At 41.2% G+C, this 10248-nt stretch overlaps 1 pseudogene; it reads left to right on the top strand.

Annotated features, from left to right (window-relative positions):
* The first annotated feature begins 1360 nt into the window (after positions 1-1360).
* LOC101590280 lies at positions 1361-3023 on the top strand (annotated as a pseudogene).
* Positions 3024-10248: the final 7225 nt, after the last annotated feature.

The raw sequence follows: 10248 nt of genomic DNA, 5'->3' as shown, positions 1-10248 counted from the left end.
CTTTTGTCAGATTGCCAGTATCTTGAAATCTTAGAAACCCACTGCAAATGTGAGCACAGACTTTGAATAACCTGGCAGCTGGCCAAGCACAGAAGATTTTTCAGATAAGGGTAGTCAGCCATTCCATTGAATGTTTTGATGTGGTGCTTGAATTTTAAAAAGGCTGGACTAGATAACCTTACAACTTGAAGATTCCATGGCTCTATTTTTCAGATGAACTCATCATTCAAATATTCTATAAACAAATATTCTACAAGAAAAATTCTAAAACTGGTTGTGGTTTGGGCTCTCTCTCTCTCTCTCTCTCTCTCTCTCTCTCTCTCTCTCTTTCTCTCTCTCTCTTTCCTCCCCCATGCTTACTTTTGTCTTTTCCACTTATTCACCCCCAAGTATGCCGCAATAACAAATTCCTTCACCAAAGCTAGAGAGTTGTTAGTTATTACAATACATGTTTTTTAAATTCTCTGCTCTCTGCTGAAAACATGCGATATGAAATGCTGAAGAAACCTCAGGGGTATTCCAGGAATTTATGGACAAAAAGTCAAGACTTGTGGAATTTTCCTTCAAAATTCATGTGCATTAAATCAAAGAGACATAAGAATTTATACTTCAAACTTCCAAAACAACATGAGTGCATTCTATCATTGGCAATCCCTGATTCTGGGAACTCTGAAGTAATGTGAATGGGTTCAGTCCTTTCCAACCCCCAGCCCATCTGTATGACGCTGTGCTCTCCAACCAGACTGTCAGGAAGATTTTTCCAGTCCTGCTCCCTGGGACACCATGCTAGGGTACCAGCTTACACCTACAAGATTGCCATTCTGATCCTTTCACATCCCTGGGTAAAACCAACATTGGCTGTCTCCTACCTGCTAAGGAAATGCTTGACACTGATATCTAAATTTTTTATAGCTTTGCCTTGCCTTCTTTTATGCCCTTGTTGCCCATGATGCTCCTATACATTTCTATCATGCAGTGTTCAGCTCTCGTAACCTAAGACACAGGGGCAAGTAGTTATTTGTTGAGAAGGGCTTTTTTAAATGCTGCACTGTTTAGCAGCATTCCAGGCCTCTATCCAATAGACTCCAGTGACACCCAAAGCTGAATCAATCAAACCTGTCCCCAGAGATCACAAAATTTGACAAGGGGGCAAAAGAAATATCTACTACCCTATTGCTACTCTGGTCCATTCAAATTCCATTGCTTTTGTAAGATATAAAATTATGGTGAATATTTATCCTTTTTTTTTCTGAACCAGGGGTTGAACTCAGGCCCTTGTACTTGCCAGGCAAGTACTTATTCTCCTGAGCTATCTCCTCAGCCCCATTATCTTTTTTTAAAAAACTAGTACAGCAGGCAGAATCTCAGTCCCAAGGACAAGAGTAACCATCCCCTGATCAAGGGAGGCAGAATCGTCAATGATGACCAGTACTTTTACGCCAACATTTACATGGAGGATGGCTTGATAAGGCAAATAGGAGACAATCTAATTGTCCCTGGAGGAGTGAAGACTATCAAAGCCAATGGGAAGATGGTGATCCTTGGAGGCACTGATGTCCACACCCACTTTCAGATGCTGTACAAGGGGATGACCGCCATAGATGACTTCTTTCAAGGGGCCAAGGCTGCCTTAGCAGGGAGCTCCACTATGATCATTGATCATGTGGTGCCTGAGCCTGAGTACCGCCTGAATGAGGCCTATGAGAGGTGGCATGAGTGGGCTGATGGGAAGAGCTGCTGTGACTATGCCTTGCGTATGGACATCACCCATTGGAATGACAGCGTCAAGCAAGTTCAGAGCCTCATCAAGGACAAAGGGATTAACTCTTTTGTGGTTTACATGGCCTACAAGGATTTGTACCAAGTGTCCAACACGGAGCTCTATGAGATCTTCATCTGCCTAGGAGAATTAGGAGCCATTGCCCAAGTAAATGCTGAGAACAGGGACGTCACTGCCCAGGAGCAAAACTGGAGGTTGAAGATGGGGATAACTGGGCAGAAGGCCATGTGCTGAGCAGATTGGAAAAGCTGGAAGCTGAGGCTGTGTTCCGATCCATCACCATTGCCAGCCAAGCCAACTGTCCCCTGTAGATCACAAAGGTTATGAGCAAAAGTGCAACTGACCTCATCTCACAAGGCAGGGAAAAGGGAAATGTGGTCTTTGGTGAGCCCTTCACTGCCAGCCTTGATACAGACGAAACCTACTACTGCAGCAAGAACTGGGCCAAGGCTGTTGCTTTCGTGATACCCCCACCTCTGAGCCCGGACCCAGCCACTCCCAACTGTATCAGCTCCTTGCTGGCCAATGGTGACCTGCAACTCTCTGGCAGTGCCCACTTCACCTTCAGCTCTGCTCAGAAAGCCCCCAGAAAGGACAGCTTCACAGACACCCCCGAGGGCACCAACAGCGTGGAGGAGCCGATGTCTGTCATCTGGGACAAGGCTGTGGCCACAGGGAAAATGGATGAAAACCAGTTTGTGGCTGTGACAAGCACAAATGCTGCCAAGATCTTTAACCTGTATCCCCGCAATGGGAGAATATCTGTGGGAGCCGACAGCGACCTGGTCATCTAGGATCCAGATGTCATGAAGATCATTTCTGCTGAGAACCACCAATACAGCATCTTTGAAGGCATGGAGCTGCGTGGGACGCCTGTGGTAGTCCTCTGCCAGGGCAAGATCATGCTGGAAGACGGCAGCCTGCACGTGACCCAGGGTGCCAGCCGCTTCATCCCCAGCGGTCCCTTCTCTGACTATGTGTACAAATGCATCGAAGCCAGCAGGAAGATGGCAAACTTGCACGCCGTCCTGAGGGGCATGCATGATGGGTCCGTGTTTGACCTGACCACCACCCTCAAAGGGGGCACCCCTGCGGGCTCTCCTGGTGCAACCCACCCGTGAGGAATCGCCATCAGTAGGGATTTAGTCTATCCGGCACCCAGGTGGATGAGCGGGTCCGCTCAGCAAGCAAGCGCATTGTAGCGCCCCTTGGAGGCTGTTCTAATATCACATCTCTGAGTTAAGCAACCTCTCCCCAAAGAGGGGCAGAAGCAAAAAGAGATCTTTCTGAAGCCAAATTGGTACACCAATATTGCAGAAGAAAAACAAGTCTAAACGGTTGCGATCTAAAGAATCAAGAAGCCTCAAGCCTCATGTCTCTCCATGTTAAGCTCACTTGCTTAGCTTTACAAGTATTGCTTTGTTTTCTGCGTATGCATAGCCTTGATTTGTTGGACATTCTGCCCCATTTACATGCATGCTATCAGACAGGCTGCTAAGGTTAAAAAAAAAGTCTGCTATATTCTAGTGTTGAGAGCATGTGTAGTGCTGCATCTTATGACAAAGGGACAGAGGAAGCTGGGAGGTCAAGGAAAAGAACAAAAAGGATGCAGATTATTTGGGGCAAGGGGGTGGTGAAAGCCCAGAGCAAGGTGGAGGGCACAGAAGGGATGGGGTCAGGTGTGTAGGAAGGGGGTGGTAGATGGGCGGGCAGTGCTGTGTACTGTGTCGATGCATGTTTATTTCTGAGGAAGGGCCACTTCTGGCAGCTATCAATTACTGTGGTTACTGAGTGTCTGCAGAGAAGGCAGACTAGTCTTTGGGTTCTGGGTTTGTCTTGTCCCTTCCTAGGAGATTTGGTTTCTTTGAACATTTATTAAAACACTGGGTGGTATTCAATAGCAGCGTTTCCACTGTTTTCAATAACAACTCACAAAGCTGGAGAGAAAGCTCGGTGGTCTAAGTGCTTGCCTGGCAAGCACAAGGACCTGAATTCAATTTCCAGTACCACATGCTGTGCAGGGCCCAGCACCCCAGGTCATGCAGGCCCCCAACCAAGTGTGGTGGCACATGCCTGTAATCCCAGCACTGAGGAGGCTGAGACAGGAGGATCACTACAAGTCCGAGCTGCATAGCAAGACTATATGAAACAAATAAATAAATAAATGATTTATTTTTTAAAATAACATCTCACAAACACATTCCCAAAAACGACTTCTTGACTTGCACCAGAAAGTGGCACTAATGATGGGATAAGTGAATTAGAAAAGAGGGGGGAACTGTTTTGAAGGTCATTAATAATAATGGGATTTTTACTGCAATAATTTTTTATTTAACCATTAAGTATACATTTTGATCACCCCTTGCATTGATACTAATCCATATCATTCCCTTATGTCCATTCATGTCTTTTCATTAATAATAGTTGTTTCTAAATCACTACCATAATTTCCCTTCCTCCACATACACAGCTTAATTTCACAAGTTACCACTGCATGACCTATCCGGAGCTTCTGCTATGAAATCGTTTGTTCCTAGTACGAAGTACTGAACTTGGGGCCTCCAAGTTCAACTAAGCTACATTCCCAGACCTTTTATTAATTTTATTTTCATTTTGACACAAAGTTTCATTAAGTTGCCAAGTTCGATAAAACTTGAGATCTCTCCAGCTCAGCCTCCCAGAATATCAGGTCTGCAGGTGTGTGCCACCACACCGGGCCTATGAAACCTTTTTATCATCACTATATGCTGTTGTAATCTCTCCTTTGAATGCATCCTTTAGAAGAAGGCATAGTGGTGTGTCTTTATTACTTTAGCACTTAGGAGACTGAGATAGGAAGATTCCAAGTTCCAGACAGCCTAACATTGATTATTGATTCTGCCTCAATCACATAAAACCTCTATCATACTTCCCCTTCTCATTCATTAATCTTAATATTCATGTTGATTTACTTGTCACATTGAAATGCTGTGATTGATCCATTCAATTTATAAGTATAGTGTTTCTGCAGTAAGCCAGGAAGTGTCATATGCATTGGTATTAAATTAGTAAATAAAGTATGCTTTCTATCTTGGTAAGCATCATAATCTAGGGAAAAGCAGATGATAAGTAGAATTTCTACTTGAGTGGAAGAGACAATAATAAATCAGCAACTTTTAAAAATACACCATTTGATTAAACAAACAAATAGGGCAGTGGACCTTCACTCCAGTCGTTAGAAAATCTTAGTGAGGAATGACACTTAATGTGAAGACTGAAAGCTAAGCAAGAGCCATCCTCCTGGAGGTACCAGCCTGTGCAAAGGCCCTGAGGCAGCAGTGGTTCTGGCTTACTTTGAGATCTGAGAGGACGTATAGGGCCAGATTGTAAAAAGCTAAGAGGAAAACTGTAGAAAATTAATTGAGAGAAGTAAGCTACAATCAAACTATGCACAGCCTGTTGGTTCAAGGTAAAGAACAAGCAAAAGGTTTGTGGAGGAAAATATTAGGCAACTTACACCATTGATATTTTACTCTGAGTCTAACAATGAAGAAGAGGAGTGTTTCTGTTCAGTATCCTCAGGTTGAAAAGAAAATCTTCATTTTTCCTGTGGCTAAAACTTCAGAAAATTTGAAGTCTCCACTCTAGAAGGTTCCACATGTTCTCTCAGGAAAGCATTTGGAGGAGATGAGTTATGGACGCTTGCAGCCTTGGGGACAGGTTGCTTCTGTTATTACTTCAATGTCATACAAATATTCATGTTTTCTGTAGGAACGAAAAAGGATAAAAAGCACTGCTATGACATAAAATTAACATATACATTCACAGGTCATTTTGATACTATGAAGGACTAGGAACTGGTTACCTCCCAAGAGAGACTTTTTTAGAATTGTGGAACTCTGACAACCATAAAGCTGCCTTTCTGCAAGTTGCATCAGACAAGTGTGAAATATATTGAGGAGAACATGAGTAGACAGTGTGGCTCAGGCTAATGTTCTAGTAGAAAAGGTTCATCTAATTCAATAATACTCCTCTCCTGTCTATCAAATTGTCCAGCCTGCCACAGTCTTGTCCTGACTATGCCTTCTTCTCTACTGTACGGCTATGACCTCTTCTGCCGTCCCTTACTCCTGTTCCCCAGTCATATCAACCAGCTCTCCTGCTCAGATGTGATACACTCTTGCTGATTGCTCATACTCACCTTCAAGAAACAAGTCCTGTTTTTTCTGTCTTTTTCAATAATCTTTCAAGGCCTGAGAATGATGAGGTTTTATGCTCCTGATACCTTCACCGTGAAGTGGAGGGTCTATCAAACTGCAGCTAATCAGTGGATACTTATTAATTGCAAAATGGAGAAATTCCGAAATTTGGAGTAGAACTTTCACATTTACAGTTTAGTAATGTTAAGTCATGCATCCAGGTATGCTCTCCACAAATATGACTGAGCACCTCTGGGCCCAGTGCTTGAAATACATGGGCCCTCCCTCATGATTTTATTATCTAGATGGAGCTGCAAATCTTAATCAAATTATTTCATCATGAATAATTTTAATGATATGCATTTTATGAAGAAAATTATGAGAATACTTATTAGGGAAACACATTTTTGCATATTTTTTAGAAAGGTTTCTTTTCCCTCGTGAGATTGGAGACAATATTTTTGTCCAAGTGAATTTTGTGTGTTTGTGGTGTGTGTTGCTGGAGATAAGCTCCAATAGGGAAATACTGTAACACTGACCTATCTCCCCAGTCTAGGTAAAGTAAATCTTGCAAAAAAAATTTTTTTAATTCTCAAAACCTCAACTATCTGACCAACAATATGGGATTGCAATATTTTCTCTTTAGATTTCTACCAATAACTAATTAATGAACATTTGCAAACTAAATGACACAGAAAAACAATTCAGTAATAGGCAGATCTGCTCTCCAATGAAGGAGGCATAAATCAGACTAGCCAAGCAGGATTATGAAAGAACACAAATGTTCCTGGGGCCATAATACTAATAACGCCCACCAAAAATACATGTTTAGACTCTAGCCTTCCTGTACCTCAGAATGTGACGTTCAGATACAGGGGTATTGCAAAAGTAACTGGTTTACACCGGAATAAGTCAGCCCTCTATCATCATGACTGGCTTGCTTCTAAGAAGAGGCAAATCTGGAAAGCGTGCAGGAAGAGAGAGCAGCATATAGTCACAGAGAAGAAGATAGAAATGCTGCAGCTGCAAGTCAAGGAGTAGCCCGAGACTCTTCACAAACCACCAGAAGCTAAAAAAAGATACAAGATTCTCCCTCAAGGTTTCAGAGACAGCATAGATGTCAGTCCCTTTAATTTGGACTTGTAGCTGCACGAATTTTAAACCACAACCAGGGAGATAGCTTAGCATTCTAAGCACCTGCCTGGCAAGCTCAAGCACCCAGGTTCGATCCCTGGTACCACATGCTGTGCCAGCCCCATGCTGGGCCGATCACTGAAACAGGATGTGGTAGCCCACGCCTGTAATCCAGTGCCTAGGAGGCTGAGACAAGTGGATCACTACAAGTCCAAGCTTCATAGCGAGACCCTGAACAAAATAAATAAATAATTAAAAATTTTTAAACAGAATTTTAAACAGATAAATTTCTGTTGACTTAAGCCACCCAATTTGCCATACACTTTTAGAACAGCAATCGGACAGAGACACCCCTCCTAAGAAGGTCTGTGTTGCACGTCTCAAGCGATGATGTGGGGTTTGATAACTGAGGAGTTGGAAGATAAGATTTGAACAAGAATATGTACATGAGAAGATGTTTTAGGATAAAACTAAAAATATCATTTATGTTCCCTTCCCTACGAGACTGTAGCACCTTGAGGGTAATACCCATTCATTCGGTGCCAAGATGAACTCAAATCATCCTGGTTACATGAATTAATTTCAACTAAGCCTTTGAGTGCATAAGCTATTTATGGAAAGTTGAGAGGTAAAACATTTTATCACATTGAATTTTTACTCTTCTACACTAAAAATCATCTTCTCATTTTATTTAATTGGAAAGGCAAAGCATGCAGTAAATTAAGTCCAATTTGCATGCGATTGTGGAAGCAATGTAAATCTTGGCCTTAACTAGGAAGAAAACTGTGTACAAACCCAAAAGCCCTTCTATTTGAACTTAACATTAATTATTTGCTCAAATTCTTTTAGTAGCTTTCATCTCTTGCTTTCCAAGATAAACTGTGAAGTATTTTCTTTTTAATTTAAAATCTATAACTGATAATAAGAATCTATCCCTTCAGGGCTAATACATTTCTCTGATGGCAAATCAGTGATGCTTACAAACTCTGTAGCAAGCCTTTAAAGGAAAGACTGTCCATGGCTTTACTTCATCTGCTTTTTCTCTATTAAATTATAGAACAGGAATATTCTGCACTTATAAATATAGTGACTGGTGTGTAGAAAAAGCAATGTACTGCTTCATATTTTATAAAATTTCTTACGTACCATGCATTGTTATAGAGAACACACTTTGTTTAAATTAGAGTTTTAAATTCAATTTCATACCAATCCCTTGAACTCATTATCTATAATATACTTGTTTACATCCATGGAAATGTTACTTGGTTAAACTACAAAGATTTACCTAATTCAAACTGATATATCATCTATCCTCTCAATTTATGGAGTTTCATGTTGTGATCATTAAATAATGAAAGAGTCACCTTAGTTTGATCAGATTAATATTGTTGCATGTGAATGTCAGTTAAGTATGCAAGGAAAAGAAAAGCAGAAACTGGATGAAAGAGGTGGACATGCTTGGAGATGCTGCCCTAGCCCTGTGACAGAATCCAGTGACCTAGTTCTTAAGATTTTTCTCACACTCCTACCACTTCTACGGCCAAGGAAAATTTATTGCGACACTGACTGTCCTGAGCAGCCATGTTTAGAAATGTCATTGGAGTTCCTTCTTCTGGAAGTTATCTTCTTCATTTCATCTCACTAGTATGAATCTTGAATTCTTAAGTTTTAACAGTGGCTACAAAGAACCAGCACCCCAACAATGATGACTGAAATTAGACTCCTGAAGGACCAGGCCCAATAATTTGCATTTTAGAAATGGTACACTGAAGATGACCCTGCTGCAAAAGATCTAAAAACTCAAATGGAGAAACACTATTTGGGGCTCCCAGACTCATGGTGCTTTCTTAGCAAACTGGACTAGAAAGCACTAGGTCACCCTCCACCCTGGTTCAGACCGACTGGGTCTCAACATACCAAATGTGGAGCCAAATTCTCTTTCCTCCTCTTAGGTGTTATTCAGTCTGATATTCATGGCTAATGGGAAAAGACTAGGAACATTCCCCAGTTCATGTGTGCATGTATTTTCAAAACAGTTTTCTTTTGGCTACAGACAGCCCTCCTGCAAAAAGGTATAAACTGCACTAGAAAAATGTCATGCGAGTGGTAGTTGGGATTTTTCCATGTTCTATAAGTAATATTTTGTGTACATATTAAGTTTACATAGTAGCAAAGAATAGTGAGGACCTTAGACATAGGCTTCACTCCTGGTAAACCTTAGCTTGAAATTAGATCTGCCTTATGCTACCTGTGAAACGTAGGTTAAGATATGTGACCTCTCCAAGCCTTACATGTCTTAGAAGAGAATGATGTGTGCTTTAAAGAATTCTTAGATTGACAATCAAATATGAAGAAGGTGACTATAATGTAAGTGTATAGTATGTGATAGATAATAGTAAGTAGATACATAAAAATGGTATCATTTATACAAAAAGACTGGTCCTGCTTCTTTGGCAGTGTCAGAAACCCCTGCAGACCTTAAACTGTCTATACAGAGCCATGGTGGCAGGGTTTATCCTGAGTACTTAGCTGCACCTTTTAGGCTGACATAAGAATAAAGATGAAAGTACTTAACTCACCTGGAGTTCCTGGATTCCTTTTGTTTGGGGAACAGAGTCAGAGGAGGAGCAGATATAAGAATATCTTTGTTAAAAACAATCCTTGAATTTGCCACCAAATGCTCATTTGTTCAATTTAAACAGTAGATTCAATGTGAGAAAAATATTTCTTCTATCTAGACCAGTATATGTTAGAGCATATTCATTGGTAGGTTTCCATTATTTCATTCAGGTTTTCAATTTCTCAGACCAAGACAGAGGCTATGGACAGCCAGTTGGTTTGTGTTGCAGTCTCTTCATGTGTTTACTTTTCCATTATGAACTGGGCATGAAATGCACACTCAGATTCATGCATTAAATATCCACGGCATAAAGAACCACCTCAATACACTCAATCATTCATGAGCTTAGCACTGAGTTTCAATTGCAAGACAACGGTGGCAAGTTTCAGTATGTCCTACAGCAAATACCTGAAGGCCTTACTCTCCTTGTAACATGAAGAAAGCACTAGTCCAGTTATCACCCTGCCCTGGAACTAACAAGTGAGTAGTTTCTATGTCTTAGATACAACTACCCCGAAGTAAAGGATAATATTACA

The sequence above is a fragment of the Octodon degus genome, unplaced genomic scaffold (genome assembly GCF_000260255.1).
Source record: "Octodon degus isolate 3935 unplaced genomic scaffold, OctDeg1.0 scaffold00024, whole genome shotgun sequence".
Taxonomy (NCBI): domain Eukaryota; kingdom Metazoa; phylum Chordata; class Mammalia; order Rodentia; family Octodontidae; genus Octodon; species Octodon degus.
This window is presented reverse-complemented; position numbering and strand designations above follow the sequence as displayed.